This window comes from Bactrocera latifrons, unplaced genomic scaffold, assembly GCF_001853355.1.
Source record: "Bactrocera latifrons isolate USDA-ARS-PBARC rearing strain unplaced genomic scaffold, ASM185335v1 scaffold_450, whole genome shotgun sequence".
Classification (NCBI taxonomy): domain Eukaryota; kingdom Metazoa; phylum Arthropoda; class Insecta; order Diptera; family Tephritidae; genus Bactrocera; species Bactrocera latifrons.
Window position 1 is genome coordinate 52,204 of NW_017537102.1, and position 19,242 is coordinate 71,445.

General features: G+C 36.5%; 1 long non-coding RNA gene across 2 annotated transcripts; it reads right to left on the bottom strand.

Annotated features, from left to right (window-relative positions):
• Positions 1–4,365: 4,365 nt before the first annotated feature.
• On the bottom strand, positions 4,366–17,702 carry LOC108973070. 2 transcript variants are annotated; one of them, XR_001993697.1, is made up of 3 exons: positions 15,137–17,702; positions 5,358–5,778; positions 4,366–5,267 (listed from the first exon to the last, which is right to left on the bottom strand). It is a non-coding gene; the product is annotated as an uncharacterized LOC108973070 (long non-coding RNA). The 2 variants fall into 2 exon arrangements; XR_001993698.1 differs by lacking the exon at positions 15,137–17,702 and adding an exon at positions 5,813–6,523 and having other exon boundaries at positions 5,358–5,730.
• Positions 17,703–19,242: the final 1,540 nt, after the last annotated feature.

Here is a 19,242-nt window from a genome sequence, read left to right on the forward strand (position 1 = left end):
TTGGTTGGGTTGGGCTTGGGAGGAACCCGAAGAGCAGCCACCTCCACGCGTTGGGTTCTGTGTGACCAATACAGGTTAGCTGAGAGCTGCAACAATTTGAACTTTGCGCTGTGGCGCGCCGCATTTTCGCTCGTATCTCGAGAACGGTTCGTCCTACGCCTATGATCAAATTTCGGTAGCAAATGACGTGACAAATAACTTTTATTTTATACATTTTGCCATTAGATGCGTATTTCAGGCGCTAGGTAGACAATTTCGCGATTTTAGGTGAATTTCCGAAATTTCAAGGCCGGAGTTGGGGTTGAAGATGCAATCCGATCTCAAAACAAAAAGTTGCATTGGAAKYAGGAAGTACTAAGGCAACTTTTCCGCACTGTTAGAAATCCCGAATCGAAAAATTCCGGAATCGACCCACCCTAGTATCCACCTCATTCAATCTATTTTTAATACACAGAAATACTATTGTCGAGAAAGGTTTTTATATGATTTTCATTTGTATATTTTAGACATTGACCGTTATGTTCGGTAAGAATTCAAATGTAGATACTGGGGTTCACATATTCGGTAGGTAGGGGCTTCAATAATTTGAACAATTTTTGGTCATAAGATAACTTTAAAGGAAGTATTAGTGCAAAATGTTAGCCCATTTTCACACTGTGACATAGGAATATAAGGTATGGTAAGTACTATGTGTAGTCGAAATCGGTCGGCCGAGTCCCGAGATAAGGAATTCACCAAAACGTGGGCGATGCCAGGCCAATTGTCCAATTTTCAAACCAGACCCAATAAAACTCTCTAAAAGTAATTTCAGAGGTAAAATTTAATGTGGCTGTCGTAATTAGTCATTGATTTGTTGCGCTTTTAGTAGTTTAGAATAGTGCCGTTATATGGGGAGTGAGCTGGGTTATCTTCCGATTTCAGCATTTTCGCACTGTTAGTAGAGTTCTCATAATATTTCCTCTTTGCAAGTTTGGCAGTTGTAGTATTGGTAGTTGAGGAGAGGTGTACATTAAACTTATTAGAGGACGTGGCCAGCACTTAATTAAGTGCTTAATTATGACACTTTAGAGGTTTTCGGTTAATATTGATTTGAGGGAGTTGCCGTAGACCGATTACGCTCATCAACGAACTCGTAATTTGTATTAAAAACCGCGTAAGAAGTTTCATCTATTGTTTACTCAACCTGTAGCTTGCACGGGCGGATGGATGGACAGACAGATAGTCACCAGTATTTCAACTTTTCTGGTCTTACTGATAAATTATATATATATCCCTATATCTATTTCATTTAGTTTTAAGTGATACGTACAACCGTTAGGTCAACAAAACTAGTATAATATGTAGCAACAGGTTACAACTGTCAAAACGCATGGATGTATTGACAAATAAAAATTAATAGCATTTATGATGCTGTCACAGTACCCTCCTTACACCACTTGACGATCGATTTTTTTGGTTGGTATGCCAAGTTGTACTAACAGGACGCGGACGTATGATACGGCGTAGCTCCACCAAGATTTATGTTTGGTTCTTGTTGCTGAATTGTTCAATGAAAAACTCTGAAGTTAATCGTAATGATTTTCTATACACCAATTCAGAAGGAGAAGAACCGAAGTAGTGTAAGAGGTAAATAGGTTATCCACTGATCTACTTTACGACATAAAATAGCAGACTTTAATGTGCGAAGCTATGGATCTATTAGTCCATTACATTGGAGATGATACGGCGTTGGTTTTAAATGCCTCACTATCAAATATTTTAGTAGTGTTTGGAGTATGGAGCTTTTGTATTGACGACCGAGATCCAACGTTATGTCGATGGATAGTCCAAAACGGAAAATCCAGCCAGTTACCAAGGCCTTTGTTATCATCACGTAAATCGCTTACGGTGAAGCAATATCGATTGTCGTCCGATATTGGAAAGCGGACCGACAATGTCAGTATGCAAATGTCCGACTCGGCTATTAGGATTTATTCTGCGTTGGAGTAAGCTTTTGTTGTGTCGGATGACTCTTTTGCACTGTTACAATGTCATGCAAAAGATCTGCTATCTCTCGCAATGCCTGGCCAAATGAACAGATTGTGTGTATCGCAAGGAAAAGTTTGTCGAAATTTTGATGTTACAAGGGGACGAGTTCGTATTGTAGATATATCATAAAATACCTTTCTCGTACTTGGATGTAACATAAAAGATTTTAATTTTAGTGAGTGTCGAATGCTGGCATTTAGGTGTACCAGTAGCTCTTCATCGTTATCGTGGTCTATGCCGACGGCGTCGAAGTCAATATGGCGGTCGTAAGTGTTTGAATACCATATAAATATGTAATATGTAATGAAAATGATGGATTGCGATGCATAACGCGGTAACCTCATGGTCGTACGTACTGTTCCGCATTCAGCTTAAGTTATTAAGTAATGTCCGATAAGAGTTAAACATTGCCAAAAACGTTTGAGCTATATTTCAGTCTTAAGCGGTTTCATGCTTGTTAATGCTTTGACACAGTTTGGCAAGTATTTCGTTAATTAGACGCTGGGACGTTTGCGCTGCATTCCTTAATCCGAACGTCCTATGAGTGAAATCTAAAGGGTCATATGCGTCTTTTTGACGGTTTCATAGATATCATCGGTATCGGTAAGTATGAGCATGATAAGAATTTTAAAATTTGCATGTGCAGCTGCGAGTTTCTCCGGTTATAAGCGTCATGGTCGTGCGCATACTGATAGGCCAGTAGTTTAAATATGACGAAGTACTAACGTGTTCGTGCATATGCCAAGTCCGGACATGTGATTAAAAGGAACGCTTTTCAAACATCCAAAATATTTTGGTAAATTTTATAGTTGTCTAGCTGATACGGCAGATTTTGTACTGCCTCAGTCGGTGTACTGCCTGAGACCTAAACTTTTGTATAAAATAATTTTAAAACAAGCAAAACGAATCCGTATTTAACAAAAAAATATTTTTTTGAAAGAAGCATGAAGTTTTATTATTATTTTGGACACATCACGTTTCTTATTTATAAAACAGAGTTTTCCTGAAATATTGGCCATTTATAAGGTTTAAATTTGATATTGACAGACATATGCTGTTATGATACTCTCTGTTTATTAATATAAATGTTTCTCATACACTACACGTACGATGTCTAATTGTCCATTCGCGAAACAGGGAAACTCCAAGTTGACTCGGCAACTTCTAAAAATTGTTTTGAACCATTGCACAGTAAAGGTTGATTAATATTTCGGAGGATGATGACGACTGATCCTACTTTTGATTGCATATAGTGTGGTAGTAATCCAGGCAATTCCAGTGAATGTAAATAAACTCCGTGGGATAGTTGACTATGTCATCCTGGTTCATAACAGTGTCGACTGATTTGAAGGAAATAAATTCTGACGATTGCAATCCTCACCATCCTTATTTTTCGCAGCCAATATTGATCGTTCACCATACCAATTATGCTTATTGAACTGTTGCGCTATATCTGGGGAAGCACGTTCAATAGGGTCCTCTTTTTGTTTTGTGATGTAACAGATATATTTGGGTAATGTTATGAATCCGATCGAAGTGTCCACTGCGACTTTATTACTTCCAGTGTCTAACAACTTGCAGTTTCATCTTTTTGCACAAATACTCGCATATTAGTTGTTAATTCAACCTGTAGGATCTTGGGAATTGCGCTATTTTTGGCGATGTTTGCAAATTGGTGTTTCGGTGATTTGCATGTTTTATGGTAATTTCAACGCATAATGTGCAGTTCGCCTGCCTTCTAGCAGAGTCGCAGCTATTCCAACAAGCAACATCATTTCGCGATTTGATTCTCGCCAAAAGCATTGAAATTAAGAACCTCCGGGAGCATCAAGGAAATAAATTCCACCCGATCCACTATTCCCAGCTTCTATCAAAGTGTCGTACGCAACTCTTTGTAGTTGATTGAATTGTAGAAAATTTTTACAAACTCTTTCGACCCATGCTCCAATGTCGTACCGTTGTTCTCTTTGCAAATCGTGGTTTAATGCATAGTGCACATGACGTTTGGGTGCCGTCATTCCAAGCATGACAATACTTTATTTGACATCAATAAACACATATCTTCTATCATGATCAATGTCTCATTGTAAATTTCTGCAGTCATTTATAGTGCAGGATTCAAAGTTTGACGGCACACACAATGCAAAACATTCTCAGACATGTCATCTCTGCACACACTTAACCCACAAATCTTTTGGATTCTTTTGTGTAACATGTCGATATGATAATCGCAAAAAATGTACGAATTTGATGCGGCGATGAAGATATTACGGAATCCTTGAGCGTTTCATCCCAGTGCGAATCGTTCTCAAGTAAATGAAATAGTTGGCATGCCTCACGGTAGGTCGCACACAGCTGTCCATTAACTGTTCTCAGTTGTTTAAACTATGTCGGATCACGAACATTCACTAACAAAGAAAAATACTAACATTCATCGTTATTTTGGACGTAGTATGTAGATGCTACTCAGAGCGTCTAAAGCAAATACATTTCGATGTCCTTCTACTGGTGTTCCTTTTTTTCGACGCAGAAAGGATTCTTATGATGCATTCCATGTGTAGCGTGGCATATAAGCATATAGCAAAATGCGAGCAAAATCATAATTTTTACAAACTGTTAAGAATGTTGTTAACGTTTTCGATGGTTGACGTGCCAAATTTCTTCGCTGCTACGTGTGATGAAATATCATAGTACCAGATAGGCCGCTATCATGATATTTCTTGCATTGGTTACAGCGAAGACGGCAATATCGCTACCTTTGTTAACATATTTACATATGTACTTTATCGACTTCACAGAGTTACAATATTCCACATTGATATGAGTCTGATAAGCTTTGGATAACATATATCATTTCCGTTATGATTTCAGCAAGCAGGTCTCTTGAGTATCGATTGGAATACTTAATGTCGACCATACAGGGTGAATTGTATTTGGTAACTACTACATTCCATATTGGGTCAAGGCTGTCAAGCTGGTAAAGTTGTTGGAAAATTCCCACATTATTTACATTGCCATCGACGTTTATAGCACCGCGGAGATAAATGTATTCTTCTGATCGTAGCTGTTGGTTCAAACGGATGTACATACGTCAATCGTTTCAATTTTGGCTTACATGCCAACTGCTAATTGATGAAAAAGTTGTTGACTCATCTAAATATGATTTACTTCACCTTGACGCACTTTGAGTCCGTATGAATAAAAATTCATAGCACTAACTTTTTTGCTGGTTTCAGCACCTGCAATCAAAAATTATAAATGTTTAATTTGTTCCTTGGATTTTAAATTTAAATTTAAAAATATTATTTATTCTTATTAAATTTATTTACCTCTTACTTAATTTATCATTTTGACATTAAAATGGTATCCGTCTTCCTGCCAGAAAATCAAAGAATATTGTGATGCATCATAACTCGTGTGTGTTGCACTAACACTATTCGGACGGTGAAGCACAATATATATCTCTAGATTGTAAGTTGTCTCTTACAGTAACAACAGCCAATTCATCAATGGTAGGTGAATTAAACACCCTTGTGTGTTCACCCACAGGTGTTTTGTCAGCTCGAGTGATATTATTATGGCTATCAGATGTCATCCGATCCAATGCTATTTTAAACATGTTTACTAAATTGTTATAGTGATGAAGAATTTCTTGGACAATGGCTCTCTTCACTGTTGGATTGTGAGTACAACGATTATCAACTTCCGTATATGAATTGCCCATAAAATAAAGTTGGGGGATATCTGCATCTGAATATTATAAAAAAATATTTTGATATATTACCTGTACAATACGTGTAGCGCCAAATGTTGTCATCTGGAAACAGCTGTTATATTTCTGAATGTTTTCCAAGAAGTTCTTAGAGTCATTTCCAATCCCGTAAACTAAAGAGCGTAAAGGATCTGGTGGAGCCACCAATTGTGGCAATTTTTCTTTTATTCCAGCAGAACATAATCAAATAGATCCCTGTGTACTTAACGCCTTACAGTATTTACATATTATATTAATTGTTACCGATTTATCGGCACTATAATCAATTACCGGCTCATAGCGGGATGGGGGCTCATTAAAAAATCAGAGATGCACTCCGTCTGCGGATTCGGTCAATTTCATTATGTCGTACTTGCTATTGTTGTGCTTGTAGTGCACGAAATCGTTGCATTTTCAGCCTTCTATTTCACTAACTAAATAATTCAATTCTGACATAGCAATACGACCATATTCTGAATCTGTCTCTCTCAGGTTAACAGTGCGGTTAGCACGTGAGGTAGGGATTGCGATTCGCATATTTGATTGACTACGACAAAATAAGTCAGGTCGTCTTCTTCTCGGGATCGTAAATTGTAACTATATTCAAATTTATAAAAAAAATTCCCTAGACCACCACGAACATATCCAGACCAAGAAAAGATAAATCCGTTAGCCGTTCTCGAGTTTTAGCGAGAAGAACGAACATCAATTCAATTTTATATAGTACTAGCTGACCTTGCAGGCGTTGTCCTGCGTGAAATTATAGGTTTTCAAATGAAAAGAAAGTTGAATTTACGTTGTGTTAAAAATTATTTATTTTAGATTTTTATAATTTTTTTAATAATAATTTAATGTAACGCAGCTTGATAAACAACATTTTTTGACGTCTGTTTCGGTGCCTAAATGTACAGAGAAGATGGTTTTCCAACACGTGAATACACCACGTATAACTGGCCGTGTGAATAACATGTCATTTCCAGAGTAATGCCACACACTTCTAGCGACTATCCCTGTGTCCTGTTGGTTGTCATCGTAAAGGCAATTTTCACTGGAAACTGAATACGTTCGAACGGAAATGGCAACTCGCTGGAGCTCGAAGGACAAGAATCAAGTATTCTATACCTTGTCTTTGAAAGTTGTGGCACAATCAGTAAGGTTTCATTACAAAATTTCGGCGCATGAAGATGCCACACATAATAATGACAGATCCAACCTTGAGACGCAAATAATGCGGCGGCATACTAAGCATATCCAAAGTTTTTAAAAATTCCACTGGATAGTTCATGGCTTCGTATTTTTGGCGGCTAAAATTGCGCGTGCACTCAAGTAATCGTAGTAACGATAATGTAACCAGTGTTTGGATTAAAATTAGTGATGAGTAGTAAAATGCAAAATGAGTTTTGAATGTGAATTAGACAATAGTGGCGAATATGGTACGATCCATGTGGTGTCGACTTCGATATTTACTCTTCTAATGCTGAACCCAAACCGGGTTAGCCAAAACAGTTTTTCTTGTCTCTTACGATAACTGCCCGTGGCTTCATATGCGACAGCCCACACCGAACGCATGTTCGAGCTTTGACTGGTTGTCGAGCTTCTTACGAATTTTCATACAGCCAACGCACACCAAATGCGAGAAAACCATCTTTGTTGCCGAACAACACGTGCTGAGTTCCGGCGCAACTCACACCGAATAACAGACAAGACAAGACATAAAATGTTATAACTAATCTTTTTGCAGGTGTTATGCTTTTGCGGTTGTTTGCGTTTTGCTTAAAAATTAAATTTTTTACTAAATACAGCAAATATTCGAATGTTGACACCTGCATACTTGTGATATATGAAATTTTCTCGGATTCATTCTGAGTTCAGATATCATGCTTCTGGTGAATCATGCTTCTGTAGTATTTCCTTAATTTTGTTCAAAAAACTGAATTATTGAAAATATTCGCTTCCCTTTTTTTTCGTCTTATTTCAATGTACGTTTTATTTTAATGCATCCATCATTTAAAGTTTGCGTTTCTAAAGAAAAAGAACGTGGATAGTGTTTCATGCATTTATTGTCGGACATACAAGCCGAAGTGGGATTGTGGTGTCCACAAGGACCATGAACCTATTGGCTTTCAGCACTTAGTATAATACTGGACCTTTTTTTGCATCAGAAATTTCCGCAGAAATCATTTCATCAATTTGATCTGGTGTAACCACCATTCACCGTCCAAAGAAGTATATGTGCAGGAACCCTCTTTTTTTGCCCCTAAACAGAGTACATCCAGCATCTAACACCATCATTGCTTCAAGATAAAGTCCATCAAACATTGTAGCTGTTGTTTGAAAAGTCGTGCTGTGACATCGTGACCATCGCTTGCTGATTGACCGCTATCCATAATTCCACGTAGGTCATTGCATCCGAGGAGTACTCATGTGTCTCGGGCTGCTATACTTTAAGGCAAAAAGAGCGCCGACCGATATTAGCGTGACCCCTTTGTGGCTTCGTAGCAAATTTCAATCTAAGTAATCACTTTGTGTGAAACACACATAAAGTTTTCAATGAATAATTTTCAATAATATTTCTTTTGAATAAACGGAATAAAAAAGGAAGCGACCGAAATTGAACGATTCAAATAATTAACAAATCAAAATATTGAAAAACAAAACAAAAATAAATCTAAAAAAATGTCTACGGAAAAAAGTTACTTTTTGGAAAAGTTCAATTTTCCGATTTGTGCGTACGGTGGCAAGCGGCTGACCCAAAAATCTTATATTTCGTCGCATTTTGTTGCACAAATCGCTAGGCCTACGGTCACTTAGTGGAAGCTCCTTAGATACATGTTGAAGAAGGCGTTGCTGACTCTTGGCGAAACCTTTGATGATTTTACGTTGAACGAAGCTAAATTTGTCCGTTGCTGGTGCATCTTCAATACTTGCTAGTAGTATAGTATGTTTGATTTGGCTGTCTCAGGGCAAACCAAATTTGGGGAACAATAGGTTCGCTTTGTTAGCTGAATGTCCCAAAGCCAAACGTAAAGAAACAATATATAAACCCCCAAATTTTTCCCGAACTACCTAAAACTAAACGGAACAATCCGAAATTCCCTACTATTTCAGCAAGAGATTCAACAAAACCAATATAGAAATACTCGGGTTTTGCAGTGCATAAAGCATTGAAAGCTATAAGCAAAGAAATAATTTCCATTTCCGAGCTACGTGATGGTAATTTGTTGTTGCTGGTAAAAAATACAACAATTGCACAACAGTTTTTTAAATACAAAGCGGTTGAATGGAATTTGTGAAGTGAAAGCAAGCAATCATGCCAAATCTTAGGGCAAACCTTTAAAAGGTGTAACAACAAACCCGCGTGTGAAACCATAATTTCCCTCCTCACGGCTCAGTATGATGTTTGCGCACCTTATACGCTCACTGCGCTGGTGAGGACCCATCATATTCAAATACTTGTCCAAGGTACATAAAAACTAAAGAAATTCTAAAAATTAAAACTGTGAACAAATGTACGTGAGGCTATAAAACTACATAAAGCACAAGTGTCCAGTCTTCCAAACACTACTTTTGCAGAAAAAGTAAAACAAAACGAATCAAAGAATTACAACAACTCAAAACTTCCTACAGCACATTCCATTCATATACCTTTCGAATCCAATACAACTTCTTCCGAAGTCTCTCACAATGAGACTGTAGAGAGCACTAACACTGCTCAACCATATCTTACTCCAAACGCCAACAACGACTAAAACACTTCAGCAACCTCTTCTTACGCTCTAACACTAAATTATATTCCAGAAAAAAGTAACACAATAAATCCAGTAAACTCTGAATCTCTCCTATTTGTTTCTCTCAATTCTTCCTCCCACAGCACTCTCAACAGCTTTGCTAATAATTCCACACCTCAACCTACTAACTCCACTCAGTCATTTATCAGCGAACTACAATCTCACCACCCTTCAAATGCTTTTATCAAAAACTCACAAACCAACCCATTAATTACTCAACAATACAGTCACCCAGACCATGATCAGATTATGCCAACGTTCGACGATGAGGAAATTTAATACATTCTTCTCTGTCTTATTTGCTCTATGTTCAATATACTTCAATGGACCATAAGGGGCTTCTACAACAACTACACTGAACTCGAAACTCTCACTAAAGGAATCTCACCACACTTCATTGCCTTAAAAGGAACTCATCCTGCTGTAAATAAAGAAGATTTTCTACCAAATAAGTATGTTAGCTATTTCTTAAATTTACCTCAGAGTTTAACAAACAAACAAGGTATTGCTGTTTTAGTAAGAAAAGACATTCTACATAAATGCCGCGAAATCCATTCAAATATAGCTTCTTTAAACACTCAGGTATCCACAGAATTTAAATTTACGATTATTTGCTTGTATATTCCCCTACAACAAAATTATACGCTTACTGAGCTTCAGCAAATTCTCTCTTTAGTACCCAAGCCCGTTGTAAATATGAATTCATGGTCCGCATTATGGGGCTCCACCCGAACCAACCAAAGAGGATTAATTCTGGAAAACTTAGTTCTTACAGAGAATCTTACCGTATCGAACGATGGTGCCCCGACGCATTTTTCAATTGATAATTCGTTTACGCATATCGACCTATCTATTTGCTCTACCAATATAGCTCCAAAAGTGAATAGCCGAACTCCTGATAGTTTGTGTGTTAGTGACCACTACCCAATAGTAACTGAAATTGCAAAGTCATCCTTTGCAAAGGCCTTTCCTAAACCAAAGTTCCTGACCAGAAAAGGTGTAAATACACGCAAAAGGCAATTCTGTTCTGCGATCAAATCCCGGTATCTCAAAATGTCAAAAAGAGGCGGCTAATATCACCATAATATTAAGGTCTGCAGCGCACCTTTCAATTCCGCAAACTATTTCTAAGCCCCATAAAAAAGTAGTTCTTTACTGGTCAAAGGAGTTGGAGAGCTTAAGAAATTTAAAACAGCATTACTGGAGACAATACAAGCTTTCCAGGACAGAAGCCAATCTGATTTTATACAAGAAAGCAAATGCTATTTTTCTTAAGAAAACTAAAGAAGCAAAACGAATGTGCTTCGAAAAACTTACCACAGAAATAAATCCCAGTTCTAATCCTAAAAAGATTTGGTCGGAAATGCTAACTGGCTAACCTTCCCAAGTCAATATAAATTTTTTTAATAGCCCAACTGGTCCAATATTCGATCCCAAGGCGATAGCTGAACAGTTTGCCTCCACTTGGTCTACGTATTCCAGCGACGGGAACTTTAGTTCCACTTTTATAGAAAACGAATATGAAACTCTGAGTCGTAGCTATAATGAGTTTAACTCACCAGCTAAAATAATAGAATCAGAGATGACTTATCTAGAATTCGAAAGTACAATATCTTCTCTGTCAGGGAAAACTTCTGACGCAGATAGAATTTCATACGATATGATAACAAACTTGCCTCCACCGCTTAAATTACGATTAATCAATCTGTACAATCAAATTTTAACGGACGGAATTTATCGACAAAACTGGAAAATTGCAACAATTTTTCCCATACTAAAGTCTACTATCCCGTCCTCAGAAGTTCAAAATTATAGACCTATTTTACTTATATGTTGCATGAGTAAGTTAATAGAAAAAATCGTTTCACTAACCGTAAATTCAAAGTAAAATTAAATAATGTTTTTTCCATTTTACATAACCAACAAAATGGTATCCCACAAGGAACCCCTCTTTCCGAAAACAAGGAGCAAGCGGAGCCCCAGGCTTAGACTAGTGTGTGTTATAATTTACAAAAGTAAATAACACAGTACAACAGCTAATATGGGGGGTGGGAAATTCCAAGTCAGGGTGATGGTACTAGGTCAGTATAGTGAACCCTTAAAGGGTTTGGCGTTCGTATGTGTCAGTTTTTTTTATGATCTTTTAAATTTTTTCCTTATCTTGATGTTTTTTCGCTTAGTAAAACTTTTTTTTTTTTTGCCAAGATAAAGAAAAAATTTAAAAGGTCATAAAAAAAACTGACACGTTCGAACGCCAAACCCTTTGAGGGTTTTACTATACTGACCTAGTACCATCACCCTGTCTTGGAATTTCTCACCCCCCATATTAGCTGTTGTACTGTGTTATTTACTTTTGTAAATTATAACACACACTAGTCTAAGCCTGGGGCTCCGCTTGCTCCTTGTTTTCAAGGATAGCATTAAATATGATAACTAAATATTGGAATAGTTAAGTAAGCAATCTACATTTTTACTGACTTCGCAAATCAATTAATTTCTTAAACTTGTCATTGGGATTTCTAATTTCTAAAAACTTTATTGAAAGTTATTCAGTGAAAACTTTTTGTGTGTTTCACTCACAATAGTGCTCAATTACGGATTGAATTTTGTTACGAAGCAACGAAGAGATCGCGCTAATATCAGTCGTCGTTCTTTTTGCCATCAACGGAAGGCGAAAGGCAAGGCAAGAAGTACTCCCAGGATGCGATGGCATACTTGCGGAATTATGGATCGCGGTCAATCAGAAAGCGATCGTCACGATGTCCCAGTACGACTTTCCAAACAACAGCTACGATGTTTGATGGACTTTATCTTGAAGCAACGTATGGTATATATGATGCTGTTAGATGATAGATGTACTCTATTGACTCGCAAAAGAGAGGTTTGCCGCATGGACACATTCTTCTATAGGTGATAGATGGTGGTTACACCAAATCAAATTGATGAAATTATTTCCTGATCCTGAGGTGCAAACCAATATGGTTCATGGACTTTGCGGACTTCACAATTCCACTTCGGTTTGTATGTCTAATAATAAATGCACGAAACACCATCCACGTGCGCTTTTCTTTCGGGAACGCAAACTGGAAATGATGGATATCCACTGTATCGGCGTCGATCACCAGACGACAATGGCAGAACATATAGCATTCAAGTTAGAAGCGTGAATATCGAATATAACACATCAAAACTCATGTCAATTTGGTGAAATCGATCAAATACGTTTGTAACTACGTCACCAAAGAAAGCAACGTGGCGATTATTGACCTGGAACGAGAAGAGATTTGGAAGTATCAAATGGGTTGATACGTGAACTGCAATAAAGCGCTTTGAAGGATACCTACTTTTGCAATTCATGAAATTGCGTATGTGAATGGTACAGTGTGTGTAACTTTTTGAGAAGCATGCCAGCAATTGCAATTGCTGGAACATGATAATAACTGGAAAGAAACGAGGGGCAATGAGATATTGTATTCGCTAAGAATTGGAAATGGCCAAATTTCGGTTGATGCTTCCAGCGGATTGGTATCAATTTCACCTGCCTTTTGTCAGTTCATTTCCACGAAATATGAACTCATCACGAAAGTTTATCCCAATATTGGCCATATTATAGGAACTACGATTGCTTGAGTGAACGCGCAATTTTTCCTGGCGAAAACACCGATGTTAATTAAACAGGAAAGTTCAAAATCAAATTGCAGGAGGTTCGCGCTCATAAAAATCGATCGATCGTCTTGACAATGAAGACGAAGCCGTGAATTATCCAGTGGAATTTCTAAATTCTTTGGAGGAACTTGGTATGCCGCAGCATCATTTACGTCTCAAAGTTGCGTCTTCAAGCGCCAAAACTGTGTAAAGGAACCCGACTGAGTGTGACGCAGTTATCGAATACAAGGGGGCAGAATGGTTGATTTTACGAATTCCTTTGAGTTCCGACGATTTGCCATTTCAGTTCAATCGTATTCAGTTTCCAGGAAAAGTTTCAAGGATAGTCGCTAGAAGAGTGTGGCATAAATCTGGAAATGCTATGTTTTGTTGGAAAACCATCATCTCTTTACATTTACGCACCGAAAAAGAAACCAACAAATTGTGTTTATCAAGCTGCGCTACATTAAAAAAATGTAGAAAAATCGCAAATAAACGCACGCAGGACAACGGCTGCGGGATCAGCTAGTTATCCATATAACTCATACACTGACCGATAGATTCAGTATAAGATTTACAAAAACGAAAATCATTATACGTGGCATATGGGAGATTGGGTAGTATTCTCATGCCATACACTAGAAAAATTTTCCATGAAACCCATGGCACCAAACAAGGTACCTTACAATTGAATTTTGAATTGTGTTTTATGGGAAGTAGGCGTGGTTGTAGCCCGATCACACTGTGACTTCGTAAAAAATTTAGTCGAAATAGGGTAGTTGTGTCCGAAGAGAAATTTTCATTTTGTGCATTGAACCATATTTGAAATTTAAATCTTATTGTTCCCAAAAAAACCAATTACTTATTTTCGATTAATGTTTTTTACAATGTTGCTTTCTTTTTTTKTTTTTTTGTTTTTGGAACATATGTTTTGTGTAAAAACAGACTTAGATGTACTACACTTCTATACATAAATATATACAAACATATATGCAACTAAATGCGATAAATCGCATGCACAAATAGTTTTTATATTGCAATATCATTATCATCCTGCGTACGAACAGAAATGGACATATGTATATTGGAACACAATAGTGGTACTCATTTAATGTATGTATATCGCGATTTAGCAATGTCGTAAAACAGCTGTTAATTATACCCTGAACAGGGTATAATAAGTTTGTCACGAAATTTGTAACACCCCAGAAGGAAGCTTCGGAGACCCTATAAAGTATATATATAAATGATCAGAATGTTGAGCTGAGTCGATTTAGCCATGGTCTGTTTGTCCGTCTGTCTGAATATATACGAACTTTTTTGTTTTTGCCAAACTAAGCGAAAAAACATCAAGATAAGGAAAAAATTTAAAAGGTCATAAAAAGAAACTGACACATACGAACGCCAAACCCTTTGAGGGTTTTACTATACTGACCTAGTACCATTACCCTGACTTGGAATTTCTCACCCCCCAGACAATAATCCCAAAAATCTTCCACAGTGTAATTAGCAGACATAACAACATTTCCAACATTATTTATGCAGATGGTGATTTACTCTACTCTAAAATAAGCAATCTAAACACTGTAAAAATAATTTTTTGAAAATACTAACTGATATCTCTAACTGGTCAAATTTGTTCGGAGCGACTCTGTCAAATATTTTCATATATGCCGTAAACATAGATGTACGGATTTAAACTTAGTTCATAGTAATATTAATATTTCAAATGTTTCTAGCTTATGCTTCCTGGGAATAACTTTCGATAAACGTTTAACTTTTAAAGAGCACTCTCTTTGGTTAAAAAAAGCATAGCTTTCAGGTTAAATATTATTACAAATCTATCTTCTAAACACTGCCTTATCCATCCAAGCACTTAATGTTACTAAGGCTATAATATTTTCAAAGATTGACTATGGCTTACCATTCTTATACGAATGCCCTTTTCTTCAGTTATGTTGTGAAATCTTCTTATAATTACATCTTCATCGGACGATATGACGAGGCCTCCTTTGCGTTTTTACCGGGTTTTTGTACCATAATGAAGATACCTTTCACGACAGTGAGACGTATCTGAGATTTAAGCAAGAATTTATTAGCGATAGAAGTTTTCCAAATGCTTTTCGCGATATATTTTTTAATCCATCAGCAGTCACCAGGTCGAAGCCGGGAGCTTTTTTTGGTTGGTCTAGTGATAATGATATTTTCTACTTCTTTAATTGTTGCTGGTTGGTTGTCTACGTATTGCGATCCTTCCAGCTGCGGTAAAGTTCCATGAAACATAAAGGGACTAAACGGTTTAGTTAGTTTCTCTGAAAAACTTCCGCTTTTGCTTCGACACTTTTGGCCCAGGAACCGTTTGGCTTTCTGTGAGGTGAACTTGACAATATTGGATTCCTTTCATTTTTTACAGCTTCCCAAAGAGAATAATCCCAAACATACGGGTTATCCCCACCCGTATATTTACTTAAAAACCTATATTTTTGTCGAGAATAACTTTGAAATACTCCTTATCCGTATTTAAGTCCAATCCATTTTCCGTGGTAATGAAGGTCTTGGATATTTGTCGAGTGATGAAATAGTCGACCAAGTCAGGTAATTTTCTTGTTTCGGCTTGCCAGTAGACAAGAAGTCGTATCCAGTGGCCATAGCAGCTTTAAATAGCTCTCTCTCCATCGGTGTCGTAACTCTGGAACCCAATTAGGAGTGTTTTGCGTTAAAATTACCACCCATAATGAATTTCCCGGGGTGTTTTAGTATAAGTTCTGTGTACAAGTCCACTTTGATATTGTGTCTAGGTGGGCTATATATTTCGGTAATACTTCTTTTCCCGAAATTAATTCAACCGATATGGTCGTGGTTTGGAATTCTGGGACACTTATATTAATTTCTTCGTTGTGGGGAATATTATCTCTGATAACTATGGCACTCCCCCCTCTCGCGAATAATAGGGGATGTGAAGTTGCAAAACAACTTCAAAAAATTAAAAAGGTGACTGAGAAAAGTAAAAAGCATAACCAACAACAATTTAAGTACAACCGCTTCTACTGCCCCTCTGAAGAAAGTTACTAATGTATGTACTTGTAAGTCAGCAATCTGGAAAACCCCATTTGCCAACATAACTAAACATACTAATCAAGTTCAACAACATATGTTTGCAAACCAAAAAAATTTGAATGCCATTAGTGATATTACTAATAATTTCTCATTAATTCTGAACAAGCTTAATAAGCTAGAAGAGAAAAATAAACTTACCCACGAATGCCTTACTCAACTAGAATGACAGAAAACGAAAGTAAGGCGCAAAAATTAAACCAATAAAAATTATGACCGGGAATGCAAGTGCCTTGCTCAAACGTAGTAAGGAATTAGAGTCATTACTCCACGTTGAAAAAATTGATATTTGTCTAATATCAGAAACCCATTTTACAAAAGAGACAAACATATTTCTCGAACTATTCGAGAGTGGTTATGCTCTTTATTTTGATAAAGATCTTTTATCATTACGCGTATATTGCGCAATTGCTAGTCCTCATTCGAGTACCAGGAAATTAGCGATTCTTTTAATTTCCTTGTGAGTATTCTATAGTCTGAATTGTCTGGTTTATTTTATATGGACTAGGGCCAGTAAGCTTAGGTGTGGAAGTATTTTTTGATTTCGCATTTATCAAGGAACGCATCAAAGTTTGGTTAAAATTTTCCTATATAATAATTGGCGGAGAGCGATGACTTACTTTTATAGCTGTTTTACCTTCTGCTGTATTCTCCGGACTCAAAGAATTCAGCGTTACATCCGATGAATAATCTGCTTTGATTTTTTTACTTTCCCTACTTTTTTTCTTTTTTAATAGCCAATTTGTTTCACTTTCCAGCTCTTCTTCGTCGTTTTCAGCTACAAAGGTTGATTTGGATGGAGAAGAAACCATTTTACTGATATATTTATTAAGATTTTCTTAGGTTTTCGTTTTGGAGTTTAAGTATTGCATTCTCATTTTTTAGATCATTATTCAATATTTAATTCGTTTGAGCAACATTCCTGTCAGGTTACATGGTGTTCCCCCACTAGGGGTCAAGGTCTTTCATTCAATGTCTTAATATTGATCGTTCAGTTTGTATGACAGCTAAATGCTGTAGTGGTACTCGTATGATGCCGGCGGTTCTGACAAATGAGTAGCTTCTTGGGCAGAAAAATACTTGTATACAATTTCAGATCGATATCTAAAATACTGGTGGACTAGTATTCTAGGTATATATGCAGTTAGGCCGACGGCGGACATAGCAAAATCGATTCACCTCGTAATGCTGATCATTTATAGATTTACATTTGTTAAGAATCTGCGACGTTTCCTTTTGGGAGTTACCAACTTCGTGGCAATCAGAAAACTGGAAACTTAATTTTTTATGTTTTCTGAATTGCTCCAATGCAGCTAACATACACTCGTGGCCACGCACTTTATACTTTGTAAAATTTTTTCGGGATTTTTTTTCAATTTAGTGTTTTTTATGTTTTTAGTAAACATAAGTAAACTAAATTACATTATCTTATCATAATTATAGTTTTTTATGTAACACCGCGACTAAACTTCGTGTTTCAATTAAAAAAAAGAAGGAAAATAAAACATTAATTTTAAATATAGTGTAAATGAAATTAAATTCGTGCTTCAATTAAAAACATAAAAATAAGATAAAATATTAAACTATAATTGAAATTAAATAAAAAAATAAATATATATATAATTTTTTCATCGCATGTCAGTTTCTTATATTTCGAGCTCAATTTGTAAAGCTGACTAACTTTCTAATGATTTTGTCTATAGAATAATGTGTTTTGTTTTCAACTTTTAATATTTTTGATAAGTAACATGTCATTCATTACCTTATTTCTAAATAAGAAATTTCTTTTTCTCAAAATGTACCGCTGCAAAGTGCTGTGAAATGTGCACAACACTTGAAAATTTTGATATTTTTTAAATATATTAAGCATGGCCCACATTTTTATACTCTTGCAATCAGTTGCTACACACTTAACGGTTGTACATATCACCTGAAACTAATCGAGATAGATATAGGGTTATCTATATATAAAAATGATCATAATGACGAGAAAAGTTGAAATCCGGGTGACTGTTTGTCTGTCCGTACATATGTACAAGCTGTAACTTGAGTAAAAATTGAAATATCTTGATGAAACCTGGTATGTTCTCTCTCAGTAAAAAAAAAATTTCGAGTTCTTAGATGGGCCACTGCCAAGCCCACGGATCGCCATCATCCCAAAACATATAAAGTGGCATAATTTAGTACTAAATTGAGATACAAAATTGATTTTTGGCACAGGCGATTGCAGTTTAAAATACATATCTCCTAAGCCATTGAAACTACAACAATCAAATTTGCTGAGTTCGAATACGAAGAAATCGTATGATAACTCCAATCACTCCCCATATAACGGCGCTGTTTAAAACTACTAAAAGCACAACGAATTCATTATGGCAAAGACTTTAATTTTACCACTTAGATGGCATGAGTAGACTTTATGAGAGCTGGTGTAAAAATTGGACGATGCGGGTAGCACCGCCCTCTTTTTAGTGAAATCCCATATCTTGGGACCGATTTCGACTAAATTTAGTACGTATCATTTTTCTAACATTCCTATGTTACAGTGTGAAAATAAGCAAAACCGGACAACATCCACCCCTACTCACTCACTCACTTTCCAGTATACAAACTAAGAAGTAATTAATATAGCGGAATAAAATTTTGCATAATAATTCCCTTAAAGTATGGCGCCTTTTGACCAAAAACTGTCCAACTAAAACTGTTCGTTAACGAATATTTAGACCACAGTATTAGTTGACTTTTGACCGAAAATATCTGTCAATGTGGGAGATATATAATTGAAATTCGGTGATAAACCTTCTCTGACAATGGTATGTCTGCACGTCAAAAGTGTGTTGAACCGGGATAATACTTTCCTTAGCCTCCATATACTTAATTTAAGATAATAGAACTTTGTACCACACATCGGCCAAT